Source organism: Triticum aestivum, chromosome 5B (assembly GCF_018294505.1).
Source record: "Triticum aestivum cultivar Chinese Spring chromosome 5B, IWGSC CS RefSeq v2.1, whole genome shotgun sequence".
In the NCBI taxonomy this organism is placed as follows: domain Eukaryota; kingdom Viridiplantae; phylum Streptophyta; class Magnoliopsida; order Poales; family Poaceae; genus Triticum; species Triticum aestivum.
This window is the reverse complement of record NC_057807.1, coordinates 600,568,292-600,586,753: the sequence shown is the minus strand read 5'-3', so window position 1 is coordinate 600,586,753 and position 18,462 is coordinate 600,568,292.

The following is an 18,462-nucleotide window of genomic DNA, read 5'->3' as shown; positions in this document are numbered from 1 at the left end:
AACAACGTATGTTGTTATGCGGTCTGACCGATAAAGATCTTCGTAGAATATGTGGGAGCCAATATGAGCATCCAGGTTCCGCTATTGGTTATTGACCGGAGACGTGTCTCGGTCATGTCTACATAGTTCTCGAACCCGTAGGGTCCGCACGCTTAAGGTTTCGATGACAGTTATATTATGAGTTTATGATTTTTGATGTATCGTAGGAGTTCGGAGTCCCGGATGAGATCGGGGACATGACGAGGAGTCTCGAAATGGTCGAGACATAAAGATGGATATATTGGACGACTATATTCGGACTTCGGAAAGGTTCCGAGTGATTCGGGTATTTTTCGGAGTACCGGAGAGTTACGGGAATTCGCCGGGGAGTATATGGGCCTTATTGGGCCATACGGGAATAGAGGAGAGAGGCCGAAAGGAAGGAGGCACGCAGCCCCCCTTTGGTCCGAATTGGACAAGGGGTGCAGCCCCCTTTTCCTTCCTCCTCTCCCCCTCTTTCCCCCCTTCTCCTACTCCAACAAGGAAGGAGGGAGTCCTACTCCCGGTGGGAGTAGGACTCCCCTTGGCGCGCCCCTTCCTAGGCCGGCCGCCCCCTCCCCCCTTGCTCCTTTATATACGGGGGCAGGGGGGCACCTCTAGACACAACAACAATTGATCTCTTGGATCTCTTAGCCGTGTGCGGTGCCCCCCTCCACCATAGTCCACCTCGATAATATTGTAGCGGTGGCTTAGGCGAAGCCCTGCGACGGTAGAACATCAAGATCGTCACCAACGCCGTCGTGCTGACGGAACTCTCCCTCGACACTCGGCTGGATCGGAGTTCGAGGGACGTCATCGAGCTGAACGTGTGCTAGAACTCGGAGTGCCGTAGTTTCGGTGCTTGATCGGTCGGGCCGTGAAGACATATGACTACATCAACCGCGTTGTGCTAACGCTTACGCTTTCGGTCTACGAGGGTACATGGACACACTCTCCCCTCTCGTTGCTATGCATCACCATGATCTTGCGTGTGCGTAGGTATTTTTTTTGAAATTACTACGTTCCCCAACAGTGGCATCCGAGCCTAGGTTTTATGCGTTGATGTTATATGCACAAGTAGAACACAAATGAGTTGTGGGTGATACAAGTCATACTGCTTACCAGCATGTCATACTTTGGTTTGGCGGTATTGTTGGATGAAGCGGCCGGCCCGGACCGACATTACCGTACGCTTACGCGAGACTGGTTCTACCGACGTGCTTTGCACACAGGTGGCTGGCGGGTGTCAGTTTCTCCAAATTTAGTTGAACCGAGTGTGGCTACACCCGGTCCTTGAGAAGGTTAAAACAGCACTAACTTGACGAACTATCATTGTGGTTTTGATGCGTAGGTAAGAACGGTTCTTGCTCAGCCCGTAGCAGCCACGTAAAACTTGCAACAACAAAGTAGAGGACGTCTAACTTGTTTTTGTAGGGCATGTTGTGATGTGATATGGTCAAGATGTGATGAGATATAAGTTGTTGTATGGGATGATCATGTTTTGTTGAAGTTATCAGCAACTAGCAGAAGCCCTATGATTGTCTCTTTGTTGCATAAAATGCAAGTGCCAAATAATTGCTTTACTTTATCGCTATGCGATAGCAATAGTTGCAAGAGCAATAGTTGGCGAGACGACCATGTGAACGACACATTGATATAGATCAAGATGATGAAGATCATGGTGTCGTGCCAGTGACGATAGAGATCATGACAGTACTTTGAAGATGGAGATCAAAGGCGCAAGATGATCATGGCCATATCATGTCACATATTTTGATTGCATATGATGTTTATCTTTTATACATCTTATTCTGTTTTGTTTGACGATAGCATTATAAGATGATCTCTAACTAATTATCAAGAAGTGTTCTCCCTGAGTATACACCGTTGCGAAAGTTCTTCGTGCTGAGACACCACGTGATGATCGGGTGTGATAGGCTCTACGTTCAAATACAACGGGTGCAAAACAGTTGCGCACGTGGAATACTCATGTTAAACTTGACGAGCCTAGCATATACAGATATGGCCTGGAACACGGAGACCGAAAGGTCGAACGTGAATCATATAGTAGATATGATCAACATAGTGATGTTCACCATTGGAAACTACTCCATCTCAAGTGATTATCGGACATGGTTTAGTTGATTTGGATCACGTGATCACTTAGATGACTAGAGAGATGTTTTTCTAAGTGGGAGTTCTTAAGTAATATGATTAATTGAACTTTAATTTATCATGAACTTAGTCCTGGTAGTATTTTGCAAATTATGTTGTAGATCAATAGCTCGCGTTGTTGCTTCCCTATGTTTTTATATGTGTTCCTAGAGAAAACTAAATTGAAAAATGTTAGTAGCAATGGTGCGGACTTGGTCTGTGATCTGAGGTTTATCCTCATTGCTGCACAGAAGAATTATGTCCTTGATGCACCGCTAGGTGACAGACCTATTGCAGGAGTAGATACAGACATTATGAACGTTTGGCTAGCTCAATATGATGACTACTTGATAGTTTTGTGCACCATGCTTTATAGCTTAGAACCGGGACTACAAAAACATTTTTGAAATGTCATGGAACATATAAGATGTTTCAAGAGATGAAATTGGTATTTCAGACTCATGCCCATGTCAAGAGGTATGAGACCTCTGAAAAATACTTCGCCTAAAAGATGGAGGAGAATTGCTCAACTAGTGAGCAAGTACTTAGATTGTATGAGTACTACAATCGCTTGAATCAAAGTGGGAGTTAATCTTCCAGATAAGATAGTGATTGGCAGAGTTCTTTAGTCACCATCACCAAGTTACTGGAACTTCGTGATGAACTATAATGCAAGGGATGACGAAAACGATTCCCGAGCTCTTCGTGATGCTGAAATCGACGAAGGTAGAAATCAAGAAAGAAGCATCAAGTGTTGATGATTGACAAGACCACTAGTTTCAAGAAAAGGGCAAAGGGAAAGAAAGGGAACTTCAAGCAAAATGGCAAGCAAGTTGTCACTCCCGCGAAGAAGCCCAAAGCTGGACCAAAGCCTGAAACCGAGTGATTATACTGCAAAGGAAATGGTCACTAGAAGCAGAAATGCCCTGAATATTTGGTGGATAAGAAGGATGGCAAAGTGAACAAGGGTATATTTGATATACATGTTATTGATGTGTACTTTACTAGTGTTTATAGTAGCCCCTGAGTATTTGATACTTGTTCGGTTGCTAAATATTAGTAACTCGAAACAGGAGTTACAGAATAAACAGAGACTAGTTGAGGGTGAAGTGACGATGTGTGTTGGAAGTAGTTCCAAGATTGATATGATCAACATCGTACACTCCCTATACTTTCGAGATTAGTGTAGGACCTAAATAAATGTTATTTGGTGTTTGCGTTGAGCATAAATATGATTAGATCATGTTTGTTGCGATACGATTATTCATCTAAAACATAGAATAAATTGTTATTCTATTTACATGAATAAAACTTTCTATGGTCATACACCCAATGTTGATGGTTTATTGAATCTTGATCATAGTAATACACATATTCATAATATTGATGCCAAAAGATGCAAAGTTAATAATGATAGTGCAACTTATTTGTGGCACTGCCGTTTGGGTCATATCGGTATAAAGCGCATGAAGAAACTCCATGCTGATGGGTTTTTGGAATCACTTGATTATTAATCATTTGATGCTTGCGAACCATGCCTTTTGGGCAAGATGACTAAAACTCCATTCTTCAGAACAATGGAACGAGATACTGACTTGTTGGAAATAATACATACTGATGTATGAAGACCAATGAGTATTAAGGCTCGTGGCGAGTATCGTTATTTTCTGACCTTCACAGATGATTTGAGCAGATATGGGTATATCTACTTGATGAAACATAAGTCTGAAACATTTGAAAAGTTCAAAGAATTTCAGAGTGAAGTGGAAAATCATCGTAACAAGAAAAATAAAGTTTCTACGATCTGATCGTGGAGACAAATATTTGAGTTACGAGTTTAGTCTTCATTTGAAACAATGTGAAATAGTTTGGCAACTCATGCCACCTGGAACACCACAATGTAATGGTGTGTCCGAACATCGTAATCATACTTTACTAGATATGGTGCGATCTATGATGTCTCTTATCGATTTACCACTATTGTTTTGGGGTTATGCATTAGAGACAGTTGCATTCACTTTAAATAGGGCACCATCGAAATCCGTTGATACGACGCCTTATGAACTGTGGTTTGACAAGAAACCAAAGTTGTCGTTTCTTAAAGTTTGGGGTTGTGATGCTTATGTGAAAAACTTTCAACCTGATAAGCTCAAACCTAAATCGGAGAAGTGCGTCTTCATAGAATACCCAAAGGAAATTGTTGGGTACACCTTCTATCACAGATCCGAAGGCAAAATATTCGTTGCTAAGATGGATCCTTTCTAGAGAAGGAGTTTCTCTCGAAAGAAGTGAGTGGGAGGAAAGTAGAGCTTGATAAGGTAATTGTACCTTCTCCTGAATTGGAAAGTAGTTCATCACAGAAATCAGTTCCAGTGACCACTACACACATTAGTGAGGAAGCTAATGATATTGATCATGAAACTTCAGATCAAGTTACTACCGAACCTCGTAGGTCAACCAGAATAAGATCCACACCAGAGTGGTATGGTAATCCTATTCTGGAAGTCATGTAACTAGACCATGATGAACCTACGAACTATGAGGAAGTGATGATGAGCCCAGATTCCGCGAAATGGCTTGAGGCCACGAAATCTGAGATGGGATCCATGTATGAGACACTACTAAAAAAACCGCTACTAATGGCGCACCTAATTTGGCCATTAATGGCGCATCACTGGTGCGCCATTACTAGCACGCCATTAGTAATTTTTACTAATGGCGCACCAGTGGTGCGCCATTAGTATCTGGTATACCAATGGCGCACCACTGGTGCGCCATTAGTATAGGCTACGGTGCGCCATTAGTATGCCTCCCAGGGGCCATTTATACCCAGGTGCTTTGGCATACTAATGGCGCACGACCACGAGATGCATCATTAGTAACCGCGGCATACTAATGGCGCACTGCCCAGTGATGTGCCATTAGTATGCTTTGTCATACTAATGGCGCACTATCATGTGATGCGCCATTAGTATGAATATTAGTTTTTTTTATTTTTTATTTTCTATTTTTTGCACAGGTTACAAAATGTATAATTTGACAAAATATAGACAGCACACATCAACAACAGATTCATCGAATACAATAGAAGATTAGTCTTTGAATACAATTCATCATATTAGTCTCCGAATACAATTCATCATATTAGTCTCCGAATTGAAAAGACCGAACAAAGATAGAACATTATATTACAAGTCTCGAGACCGCGAGTAGCGAGTTTGTCTTCACATTACAAGTCGATGTCGATCATCTAAACTACCATCACATAGAAGAGAGCTGCGGTCATCACGATGAGCATCGTCACGATGAAACTCGTCTTCATCCGTTCCTCCAACGCTCCCTCCCCTCTCCCGCTAGATAGCGGGCATATCTAGATTCGGCCTCGGCCCTAGTGGTGTACCCTTTGTAACTGTTACCGCTGAATCGGTGAACCTGTCTCCAACACTCCTCCCAGTCATCATAGACTCCGGGAACCTTACCCTTGTACACGACATACGTCGGCATCGCTATGCACTAGCCAAACGAAACGTTAGTACCAATTCACAGACAATACATAAGCAATATATAAGTATGCAACAGAACGATCGGAAGAGAAAAGCAAGACATTAATAGCATCGATTACATCTAAGTTGAACGACTCTCGAAACCAAAGAGACATACTACAAGTTCATTAAAGTTTAATTACAACATGAGCCAATCGATGTTTCAGAACTAGACACAGAATCACTGCTTTCGACTCGACTCAACGGACCGGAGCGTGGATGAAGCCGCCGTCTATCGTGGGAGTCATGAAATAACGGTCGTTGTCAGCCTGCATTTGTAGCATTGTGTCGATGTCACTGTTGGACGGTTGATTGTTGAGGTAGAACTGCCCCGAGGTACGAAGGACATCTTGATGGATGATTTCCGCAAACTCCGACTGGATGCGAAAGAATTCTTGTCGGAGGTCCGCGTCCTGGATTGCCGACACGCTCTTTGCCCAATCTTTGAGTTTACTCGGTAGCAGAAGTTGATGATGGTCCCGTACGATCGCCCGCATGTGATGGATGGCGTAGTAGGCACCCTTCTGACCGCCAGGCGGCTGCTTGACGCAGCAGAACGTCGTATTGTGGGAGAACACGTGCTTGCCGTACTTACGAATAGGCCTGGTGAAGGTGCCTCCAGATTTGGTGTAGCCGGGGAGAACATCATCAAGAACCTTCTTGACATTTGTGTAGTCTACGTTCGACTGACGGTCCGGGTCGAAATACGTGGCCATGGAATATTTGGGGCTTAGGAGGATAAGCGTGCAACGTGTGTCACTGCAGAAAACACGGAATGTTAAAAGAAAAACGATCGAAATGTAAGAATTCATATGTTACGGGCCGGTTGAGGGGAGGACTTACTCGGGAAAGTAAGGCACGAGGAAGTTATCCTTATCTTGGTTTGCCAGAATGACGCCTTCGAGGGAAGAACTCGCGACTTGCCGGTCCCCAGCGCTGCCCAAGATCTTGGCACACATGTAGAAGGGGTCGAATATCACGATGTCCGGGGTCTTGTCGCGAATGATCCGCATCTCCATACTCAGCGAAAATAGCCGAACGAAGGTGTAGTGCAGCGGATGAAGGTTCAACATAGCGTGGATGTCATCAAAACGCAGGACGATCGTACGCCCGATGGAGTTATCCACAAAGCCCTTACCCTCTGGCACCTTGGCCGCGAAAACTGGGTATGCCACATCCTTCTCCCTGAGACGCCGCTTCTCCAAAGAAAGAACACTGTCATGCAGACTCCGCATAGCACCGGTTGCAGCATTGAGCATATTTGTCGGTAGCATCGCCCTACCCGCCACATGCACCCTCCTCGAGATATCCTGCGGTGAAGGTGGCCCGTCCTGAGCACGGATCGTACTCTGTGCCGGCTGGCTCGCACCCTTCTTAGTCTTTCTTTTGCGTGCCTTCTTCTTCTCCTGTAATGGGACCGAGTTTTGCTCACAGACCACCTTCTTGAGTTTGTTGGGGCTGATAATATTTCGCACCTCGCCTATCTGAGGCTCGGTGAAGTCGGCAGCTGGAGGTGTCTCCTGAGAGCTGAACGCCAGACGGCGCCTGTTGCAACTTGGCTTCTCCACGGTACGAGCTAGATCGCACACGTCTTTTGTTGGGTTTGGTTCTTGAGAAGGAGGCCCCATGAAGTTGCCATCGTACTCATGATCGGCAAAGTACTGATCGACGTTGCCAAATGTATCATCGTCGTCGTCGTCATCGTTCTGATCCTGTGTCATATGCATGTTTGGATCCAGTGGCATAGGGATGTCCGGCACTGTTGCCGGGGTCTTGCCATGGGGCCGACTTGGCGCCGGCACGACTGGCGGTGTTGTCTTTGGGGTGGTGTCCCCCGCCCCCAAACGAATCTGGCTCTTCGGCCAAAGCAGGGGCCAGCTCAAGCATGCGCTAAGGGTCATCACGTCATCATCGTCGGCCCCGACGGGTCGAATCGGAGGTAACAACTCGTCGCAGCCTGGCAGCACCCGAACCAGTTGAACCCTAAACAAGTTGGGTGGCATCTGGGTACCGTGGAACAAGGGGTTGCCCGGTTGAACTATTTTTCCCTTGGCGACATCGACCAACTCGTTGTTCACGAAGTGGAGGAGAGTGCACGGAACATTGGCGGCGCCCTACGAAAACATGTAGGGCGTCAGGGATGCCCAGTCAAAGGCAAGGAGATGAAGTCCTCGGCCGAGAGAGGCTTAATTAGTTACAGTGATGATGGCGTCGAGCTCGGCTAATGTAGAGGCACCGCCAACGGCGGGCGTGCAGTTGACGGAGGGGCCGCTTGCTGCAGAGGTGCCGGCCGGCGTACACCCGGGTGCATTAAGCTCCCGTGCCGGCGTCGGAGACACCAATGCCGCCTCCGCCGAAGGCACCAATGGCCCCGCCATCGCATTATGCGAGTTGCTAGCCGTGAAGCTAGGAATCGGGGGCGGCCCCTGTTGGCCGCCCGCAATCCACGCACTCAACCCCGAGATCAAGGTAGGCACAATGGCGATGATCGTCGCTCCGAGTCGTTGTTCCACTTGCTCTTGGACAATCTCCGGAATCCGCGCCACCTGTGCCTTGAGTTCTTGAACCTCTTGCGCCTGGCTTTCCGAGCTAGTCTTTTTCTCCTTCCGCACACCAGCGGTATAGTATGACCCCCATTTTGTCGACAAGCCTTTGCCGGCCACACGACCAGCTGACGTCGGCTTACTGAGCTTATCCTTGTTCTTCATTACATTCAACCCCCTATTTAGAGTGGTGTCCCAAGGGTTGCTCTTAGTCGACCCCGCGCTACTGCTTTCAGTCGCCTGCGGAAGGAATGTGAACCATTTAGAAATTTGGCTTCATTAATTAGAATGCAACCATATGGAGCTAATTATGCGGGGTTGTATTCCTTACCAGAACAAGCTCAAGCTGCCTGGTCTTCGGATCCGTGGTAAGCTCCTTTGTTTTCGGGTCCTTCTTGTACTGGGCCCTGACAAAGTTCTTGGTCTGCTTGTCACCGTATTTATCGAAGAGGGGCGGTAGGCCTTGCTCGGCATGGTCCGCCTCCTCCTTGTCCCATATAGGCTCCGCCACTCTGTAACCGCCGGGACCGAGTGTGTGTTCCCCTATGTTCAGCTCCCGCATTTGTTTCCCCCACTCACTTGATTGGGAGTTTGCGGTGCTCGAGCAATTGATCTTGAAGTCGTTGTAGTCATCTTCGGTGATCAAAGAATTTTTCTCCTTGATCTTCTGATAACTCTTACCTTTCTTGATCATTCTTTTCACATTGCTTTTCCAAGTAGACAGGGCCTTGCTCATCTTCGTGAGGGCAGCATTGTTCACTTTATTCCCTTTGAGGCTTGTGTTTGCAAATTCAGCGGGGAACTTGTATCGTTCGTGCAGCTTTGTGAAGAGGAGGTTGCGCAAATTCCCTCTGTCAGGATGCCTCAGGTTCTCGGTGTTGATCGAGACGGTGCTCCGGACAATGCACTCGAGCTGAAGCGAGTACCCCTTGACTATTCGTTCGAGCGCCGTTGGATTCCCGTTGGAGTCCACTTCAGTAACTTCCTCCTTGAGGGTGCGGAGCACGGTCGGGCGCCGGTCCTTCCGTCGCCTCTTCGGTTGGCTGCCATCTGTGCGTGCGCCGCCATCATCAGTGGTGGCATCCTCGGCGGAACCATCAGTGGTGGCATCAGTGTGGTCATCCTCGGCGGCACCATCAGTGGTCTCAGGATCGGTGGGGAAGGCGGCGGCCTCATACAAGTGAGGTTGTTCCTCCATCTCCTGGGACAGCTCCCAGAATGCCTTGCCGCCCGAACCCCCGGCCTCATCGTTGTGGGCCATGTTTCTCTCTAAATAGAAACAAAGCTTGGTCAAAAAGTTGGTTATTGTCAACGAACAAGATCATGGTCTCATCATTTAGGGTTTGTCGACACCGAGGCATCCTAAAATCTAAGCTTTTATCATTGAGGGTTTTTCGACGCTGAGGCACCCTAAAAGCCTAAGCTTTCATCATTTCGGTTTTTATCGACACCGAGGCACCCTAAAAGCCATGCATTAGTCGCAAGTACCCCATATGTCCTATTTTTAGCAAAGTCATGCTAAAATTCACGGAAAATTTCAGCATGACCTTTGCTGAAAATAGGACATATGGAGTACCCGAATTTGCCAGAACGGAAGTTAATCGACATTCCGGCAAACTCAAGGGCCTCTCGGGGTACCTGCAAAATCATTATCCCAGGTGGACATGGGTGCAATGTCACATGTCACATGGATCCCACACCCACAGGAGCTGTGAAGCTTCATGTGTATTTCACGAAAACCAGCCTGACTAAAGAGCTTTATGTAGAAAACAAATCACTCCACCAGCTCACACAGGATCATCCCTCTAAGCAATTACTCAAAATGGGCACTAGCTGCAAAATGAACATTTTATAATCTGAACTTTTTTGTAACTGATGTTTTTTGTAACCCCTAATCCCATAATGTCACATACCTGACGTTTATGGGAGAAGTATGTCACATACCTGACAAATACTCCCTCCATCCCATAATGCAAGACATTTCGACACACTGTCAAAAAAATGTATCACATTACAGGACGGAGGAGCATTGGTCACAACCCCTTTAATCTCTCTCGTCTACTTTTTCTAAAACCTAACAGAGTGCATCCTAAACTTAGGAAAAAACAAAGGAACAAATAATTCTGCAAGACATTACAAATAATTCAAGAATTTGAGAATAATCAGAGGAAATTAATCAACTTGTAAACTGATAAAGAATAATATATTGAGAATATCGACTCGACACACTTTTGACAAAATCATCAGAGGTGCATTGCTTATAGGAAGTTATTAATACAGAATAAGAAACCAAAATCTTCCTCCTCTCATGCTGCCGTTACAAATAATGTCATTGTCCAACAGGTTCTGAGTTTTAGAACAATCAAGCCAATGCCAATAGGAACAAATAGATTTTAGCTACTAGAAACACGATAGTCACGGGCTTGTCCTGAACCTTAACAACAGTACAAAAACTCCATGCCATGGACAACCGCACTTCTGAAGATGCAAAAATGTAACGCAATGTTCCACATGAGCAGAGAATAGCAGCTCGACGTTGACTGAATTAGAAAGAAATTCTTTTGGGCTTAGATTATCATTTGCATCAGATTCAGCGACATTAACAGAGAGCAACATTAAAACAACCATTCATGCTTCTGGTCATAAGAATTTGGATTTTATACTCTACTAGCTAAACACAGATGCAAGATCCAGTAGTTCAAGAGTTGAAACAACAAACCATAAAGAGTTCAGGAATCAGTAGTCTACGAATTGTGATTTGATTAAATGGCAGCCGCTGAGCCGACACCAATCATCTCTGAAATAAGTACACACCACTCACACTGTTTGTGCACTGCTGCCATTGTATGAAAATCAGTTGTCTTAACCAGTACAACAATTTCTCTCAACCAATATTGCTTTTTAATTGCATTATCACGTCAAAGACATTATACCGGAGCAGATGCAGGTGAGCATATACAAAATAGAAACTTGAAGTATAGAAAAACTATAATATCATTCGTATTTTTTACCCCTCGGTGATTACTATTAGCGATGCTATTTTCATACAAAGTATAGAGCACAAAGACGCTGACAACTTGTTCTGAACCTTGCACAGGCTGACAACGGCTCTAGCTAGCACAGGAAATGGCCATGATCTTGTTCTTGGAACGAATTTGTTCACTGATGAATCACCATGAATCTCCATAATCCATCGAACCCTAGCCTAGTTTACCGAAAAAAAAATCAATCTGGCCATGACAGGGGACGAACCAGCCGCATACCTTGCTGCGAGAGCTGGAATCGACGATGTCGACGACAGGTTGAGGACGAGGATGGCCGCCTTCTCCGCTCGTTCGCACGCCGGCCGCGCTTCCGCTCCCTGGTTCGGGGCGGCGGGGCGACGGACGGTGGTGTCGGGGCGGCGGGGCGACGGTGGTGTCGGGGCGGCGTCGAGGGCGGCGGGGCGACGGTGGCGTCGGGGCGGGGTCGAGGGCGGCGGGGCGACGGTGGTGTCGGGGCGGCGTCGAGGGCGGCGGGGCGACGGTGGCGTCGGGGCGGGGTCGAGGGCGGCGGGGCGACGGTGGTGTCGGGGCAGCGCTGGGGCGGCGGGGCGACGGTGGCATCGAGGGCGATGGGGCGACGGTGGTGTCGGGGCGGGGCGACGGTGGCGTCGAGGGCGGCGGGGCGACGGTGGTGTCGGGGCGGGGCGACGGTGGCGTCGGGAGAGGAGATCGGGGAAGGGGATCGCGGGCGAGGGCGAGGGAGAGAGAGGGGATCAGTACGAAGTAGGGGCGCCACAATACTAATGGCGCACCATCCCTCGGTGCGCCATAAGTACATACATACTAATGGCGCACCAGGGTGGGTGCGCCATTAGTGTTTTTTTATTTCTGCTCCAGCCAACAGTTATCTACCACCTGACCTGATACATGTCAAGTCTTCTCTACTAGCTCGACTGGTCAGCAGCTAGTTCTCACACCAGGAGGTCCTGGGTTCGATTCCCAGGCTCCACAATTTTTTTTATGCATTTAAAATGCTGTTTGATACTTATTTTTGTTTAAATATGTTCAAACTTGTTTAAATCATAACAGTAATATTTTTTTATAAAACAGTAATAATTTTTTTAAAAATATCATCAAACAATAATGCCGGTGGAGCGGGGGAGGGTGCGGGGGGTCGGCGGCGGTGGTTGAGTAGGGGAGGGGTGCGGGGGGGTCGGCGGCGGCGGTTGAGTAGGGGAGGGGTGCGGGGGGTCAGCGGCGGCGGTTGAGTAGGGGAATCGAGAGGGTGCGGGCGGTCGGCGGCGGCGGCCGGTGGACCGGATCTGGGGTGCGGGGGGTCGGCGGCGGCGGTTGAGAAGGGGAATTGAGAGGGTGCGGGCGGTCGGCGGCGGCGGCCGGTGGACCGGATCTGGCGAGGTGGGATAGTGATCGAGATGGAGGAGGATCGAGATCGAGTGTCCATGAAATTAAAAAATATTCATGATAGTTCAAAAAGTGCCCATGAAACATAATCAAGAAATGAAGTCTACGATTTAAATACAATCGATCTTAGCTAGCTATCTGTTCACAATCTTCTTGCCCTTCTTTTTCGCAAATGGAGTTCTTCTATGGAACAGACGTCCTTTAGGTAGGGTGGTCCTGCTTCTTCTTGTGGTGTATGCTGCTACTTCATCATTGTCGTCATGTTCGATCCTCGGGTCGCCGTACTTGTCGAAGTCTTGCTCATTGGCTACTCCATCCATTCCGATGATCTTCCTTTTTCCTCTCCTCACGACAACACGACTGGGCTTTGGCGGGTCGGTAATGAAGAAGCATTGTTCCACTTGGGAAGCCAGTACCCATGGCTCATTTTTCGCGGTGACGTTTGCGCCCGCGGTCTTGGATTTGGCTTCGGGTATAACCATGGTGGTGAAATACCGGTCTTCTTTTATGACGTTCTTGGCCCATCTGACACGGAACATCGGGACCTTCTCTCCAGCGTAGCTCAGCTCCCAGATCTCCTCGATCCTTCCGTAGTATCTGTCCTTGTCGTTACCGGTGTAGGATTCCATCGTTACCCCGGAGTTCTGATAACCATCGCTCTTCATGTCCTTGCCTCGGTGTAGAATGTGTAGCCGTTGTATCATACGCCTCATAGGTCATCAGGTTGTGCTCGGCACCCTGTGACAAGGCGAATATGAGTTGTTCTTCCGCGGAAGAATCCTCATGTAAAGGGTACGACAGAAGCTTCTGCTTGAACCAACGCGTGAAACATGAGTTGTGCTCTTTGAGTATATCTCCGTCCGTCCTCTGTTGGCCTCGGTCATTGTACGTCTTCTTAATAAAGGTTTTGTGCTCTACCACCCAAGGATCGACCACGTCTATGTGTTGTAGCGCGACTAGGTTTGCTCTTTCAAAGTCGGCGAGTCGACCCTCGAAGTCGACATGCATTTCGCGGCGACCCTCACGGTGACCCCATCCAGCGAGCCTGCCGAGGTGCCTGTTGACGGGCACACCAACGGGGTTCTCGATGCCTAGATAATTCGTGCAGTAGGAGATGCACTCTTCGGTCAGAAAGCCCCTGGCTATGCTTCCCTCTGGACGTGACATGTTGCGAATGTATCCTTTGATGACACCATTCATCCTTTCGAACGGCATCATGCTGTGCAGGAACGTCGGCCCGAGTTGGATGATATCCTCCACTATATGGACCAGCAGATGCACCATAACGTCGAAGAATGCGGGCGGGAAGTTCATCTCAAGCTCGCATAGTATCACCACGATCTCTTCCTGTAGCCTTCTGAGTTGCCTCACGCCAATCGACTTTCGAGAGATGACGTCGAAGAAGTTGCATAGGCCAAATAGCTTTTCACGGACATGCGCGTCCATGATCCCACGGATTGCAACTGGAAGTATCTGCGTCATCAGCACATGACAGTCGTGAGACTTCATCCCGCTGAACTTCTGCTTCGCTGGGTCTAGGTATCTGCTTATCTTCCCCGCGTAACTGTAAGGAAGTTTTACTCCTAGGAGGCAGGTGAAAAACTGCTCGATCTCCTCCTGACTTAGAGTGAAGCACGCGGGAGGGTAGTCATTTCCGGTCTTCTTGGCCTTTTTGCCTTTGCAACGACTTTCTGTGTCCTACTTCGCCTCATCATCATCATCATCATCATCATCATCATCATCATATATAGCGTGAAGCTCCTGCCTGATGCCCATTGATTTCAAGTCTGCCCTTGCTTTCGGCCCATCTTTGGTCCTCTCTGGCATGTTGAGCAGGGTACCAAGCAGACTCTCGCACACATTCTTCGTGATATGCATGACATCAAGGCTGTGAGGCACACAGTGGATCTTCCAGTACGGCAAGTCCCAGAAAACAGACCTCGTTTTCCATACCTTCAGCAGCGGCTCTGGCGCCTTTTGCTTCTTTCCCGGCAGTGGGCAGTCTTTCCAATTTTTCAATAGCTTGTCTATTTCCTCACCGCTCCTTGTACACGGGCGTTTTCGGGGTTCGGTTTCACCATCGAACAGATCCTTGCGTTTCCTCCACGGGTCATCGTCGCGAAGCCACCTTCGATGTCCCATGAACACGGTTTTCGAAGACCCGGGATCTCTATCTAGCTGGCGATACATTGTGTCATCCATGCACCTTACGCATCCAGAAAATCCGTGGACTACCTGCCCCGGAAGATATCCGTAACCGAGATAGTCGTGCACTGTCGTGAGCAGTGCGGCTCTCATAGGGAAATATTCTTTCTCTGCGGTGTCCCACGTATTGGCTGGCGTTTTCCACAGCATGTCAATCTCCTCTTTCAGCATCCCCAGATACAGATTGATGTCGTTCCCTGGTTGTTTCGGCCCTTCAATTAGCATACTCATGTGAATGTACTTCCTTTTCATGCACAACCAGGGGGGAAGGTTGTACATCCACACGAACACAGGCCAGGTGCTATGTGTGCTTCTATGGCTGCCAAACGGATTGACTCCATCGGTGCTCGCGCCCAGCACGATGTTCCTTCTATCGTTCCCAAATTCTGGGTATTCGAAGTTCAACGCTTGCCACTGGCTCGCATCCTTAGGGTGACTCAGCATCTTGTCTTTTTTATCTATCTCCGGATCATTTGCGTCGTCTTCTCACTTCTTCTCCTCCCTATCTGCGTGCCAACGCAGGAGCTTTGCTACCTTAGGGTCCGCGAAATACCGCTGCAGACGAGGAGTGATCGGAAAGTACCACACCACTTTTCGAGGAGCTTTCTTCCTCTTCTTGTATCGAGTGACACCGCACACCGGACATATGGTAGACTCCGCGTGCTCGTCCCGATAAATGATGCAATTGTTCATGCACACATGGTATTTCACGTGCGATAAATCCAGAGGACACACGATTTTCTTCGCCTCCTCCAAACTGGTCGGGCACTTGTTCCCCTTGGGAAGACGTTCGTGCCAGAATGACATGTTCTCGTCGAAGCATGCGTCGGTCATTTTGTGTTTTACCTTCATCTCCAGAGCCATGAGCATTACTTTCAGGCGGGTATCCTCGGGCTTGCATCCTTCATACAATGGAGTAACCGCGTCTAACTCAAGTTGATCCATCTTGGCTTTCTCTCGGGCGGCAGCTCTTGCGTTATCCGTCTACTTGAGAAGCAGCTCTTGAATATGAGGGTCCTGCACCCAGCCCATTGATGGTCCAGCTTCGTCTGCTCCGCCAGCATCATCATCATGTCCTGCATCTTCTTCTACATGATGACTGTGTACAGCATCACCGTCGTGATCATCTCCTGGGGATTCTTCGTCTTCTCGCCCGCCCGAGCAGCGGTGGTTGTCTTGCTGCCCTTCCTCATTTCTTGCCCGCCCCCCATGGACGACTTCGTAGTCATCTTCATCACCTTGCCCCCGATAGCCATCCATGAAACCACGCAAGAGCAGGTGGTCCCGCACCTGCCCGGAATCCGGGTCCGCAATAAGGCTATTCAGCTTGCATCTTCGACACGGACATCTTATCTCCGTCTCGTTCTTTTGAAGCATCTCGGCCTTCGCGGACCTTAAAAACCTATTCACGATGCCTTCGGTCATCGTGCGGACCATGGTCGCCTGCGGGGTAGAGCAAAAAATTTGGCATGACTTTCCCTAAAAATAGGACCAGAAAGAATGCTTAATGCAAAAATTCTCGCCGAAACGGAAATGAATCAACATTCTGGCAAAATATTGGCAACTATCGCATTTCAAATACCGGTACACCTCCAAACACAAACACATATGCAAAACCACAAACATATGCAACACCACGAACATACATAGATCTAGCTAGGCCATAAAAAGTGCATGTGCACATTGTTGTAGGGAGAACAACATAAATATAGCTTCCGCCCTTACTTACCTAGCAAAACAAGGTAACTTAACCACTTAATTTGAATGAATTTATGGTGGAAATGAGGTGAAAAGAGGAGGCACCCGAGACAAGGAGGAGGCGGTGGAGAGAATGAAGTGGGGAGAAAGTGAGTGTGGGAGGAGAGGCTGTCCAAAATATCTTGTTGCTGCCCACTTACTAATGGCGCACCAACCACAAATGCGCCATTAGTAATCCAGGTTACTAATGGCGCACCCCCTGGTGGTGCGCCATTAGTAGTTTTGCAAAAAAAAACATACTAATGGCGCACTACACCACGGTGCGCCATTACTAGTTTAAACTAGTAATGGCGCACCGCGTGCGAGTGCGCCATTAGTAGTTTTGCAAAAAAAGGAATAAAAAATAATAAAAAAACAACATTAGTGGCGCACTCTCTGGCAGGTGCGCCATTACTAGTTACAACTAGTAATGGCGCACTGCCTGTGGATGCGCCATTAGTATGTTTGGACAGGCGCACTAGTTCAAATTTTTTTTTGATACTAATGGCGCACCGTGTGCCAGGTGCGCCATTAGTAGTTTCAACTCTAATGGCGCATCAGAAGGTAGTGCGCCATTAGTATATACTAATGGCGCACCACTTGTCTGGTGCGCCATTAGTGTCAATCCCATCTATAGCCCTTTTTCTAGTAGTGAGAACAAAGTGTGGACTTTGGTTGTCTTGCCCGATGATCGGCAAGCCATAGAAAATAAATGGATCTTCAAGAGGAAGATGGACGCTGATAGTAGTGTTACTATCTACAAAGCTCGACTTGTCACAAAAAGGTTTTCGACAAGTTCAAGGTGTTGAATACGATGAGATTTTCTTACTCGTATCGATGCTTAAGTCTGTCTGAATCATGTTAGCAATTGCCACATTTTATGAAATCTGGAAAATGGATGTCAAAACTACATTTCTTTATGGATTTATTAAAGAACAGTTGTATATGATGCAACCAGAAGGTTTTGTCAATCCTAAAGGTGCTAACAAAGTGTGCAAGCTCCAGCAATCCATCAATGGACTGGTGCAAGCATCTCGGAGTTGGAATATACGCTTTGATGAGTTGATCAAAGCATATGGTTTTATGCAGACTTTTGGAAAGGCCTGTATTTACAAGAAAGTGAGTGGGAGCACCACAACCTTTCTGATAAGTATATGTGAATGACATATTGTTGATCGGAAATGATGTAGGATTTTCTGGAAAGCATAAAGAAGTGTTTGAAAGGAGTTTTTCAAAGAAATACCTCGGTGAAGCTGCTTACACATTGAGCATCAAGATATATAGAGATAGATCAAGACGCTTGATAAGATTTTTCAATGAGTACATACCTTGACAAGATTTTGAAGTAGTTCAAAATGGAACAGTCAAAGAAAGAGTTCTTGCCTGTGATGCAAAGGTGTGAAGTTGAGTAAGACTCAAAACCCGACCATGGCAGAAAATAGAAAGAGAATGAAAGGTCATTCCCTATGCCTTAGTCATATGTTCTATAAAGTATGCTATGCTGTGTACCAGACCTATTGTATACCTTGCTCTGTGTTTGGCAAAGGAATACAATTTTGATCTAAGAGTAGATCACTGGACATCGGTCAATAATATCCTTAGTGAGGACTAAGGAGATGTTTCTCGATTATGGAGGTGATAAAAAGAGCCCGTCGTAAAGAGTTACTCCCTCCGTTTCAGAATATAAGGTGTATTGGTTTCCGTGCAAGTCAACCATTTGAAAGTTTGACCAAGATTATAGAACAAAATAGAAACATCTACAATACCTAATAGATAAAATATGAAACTACCTTTCATGATCGATCAAATGATATAAATTTCATATTGTGGATATTGATATATTTTTCTCAAAACTTG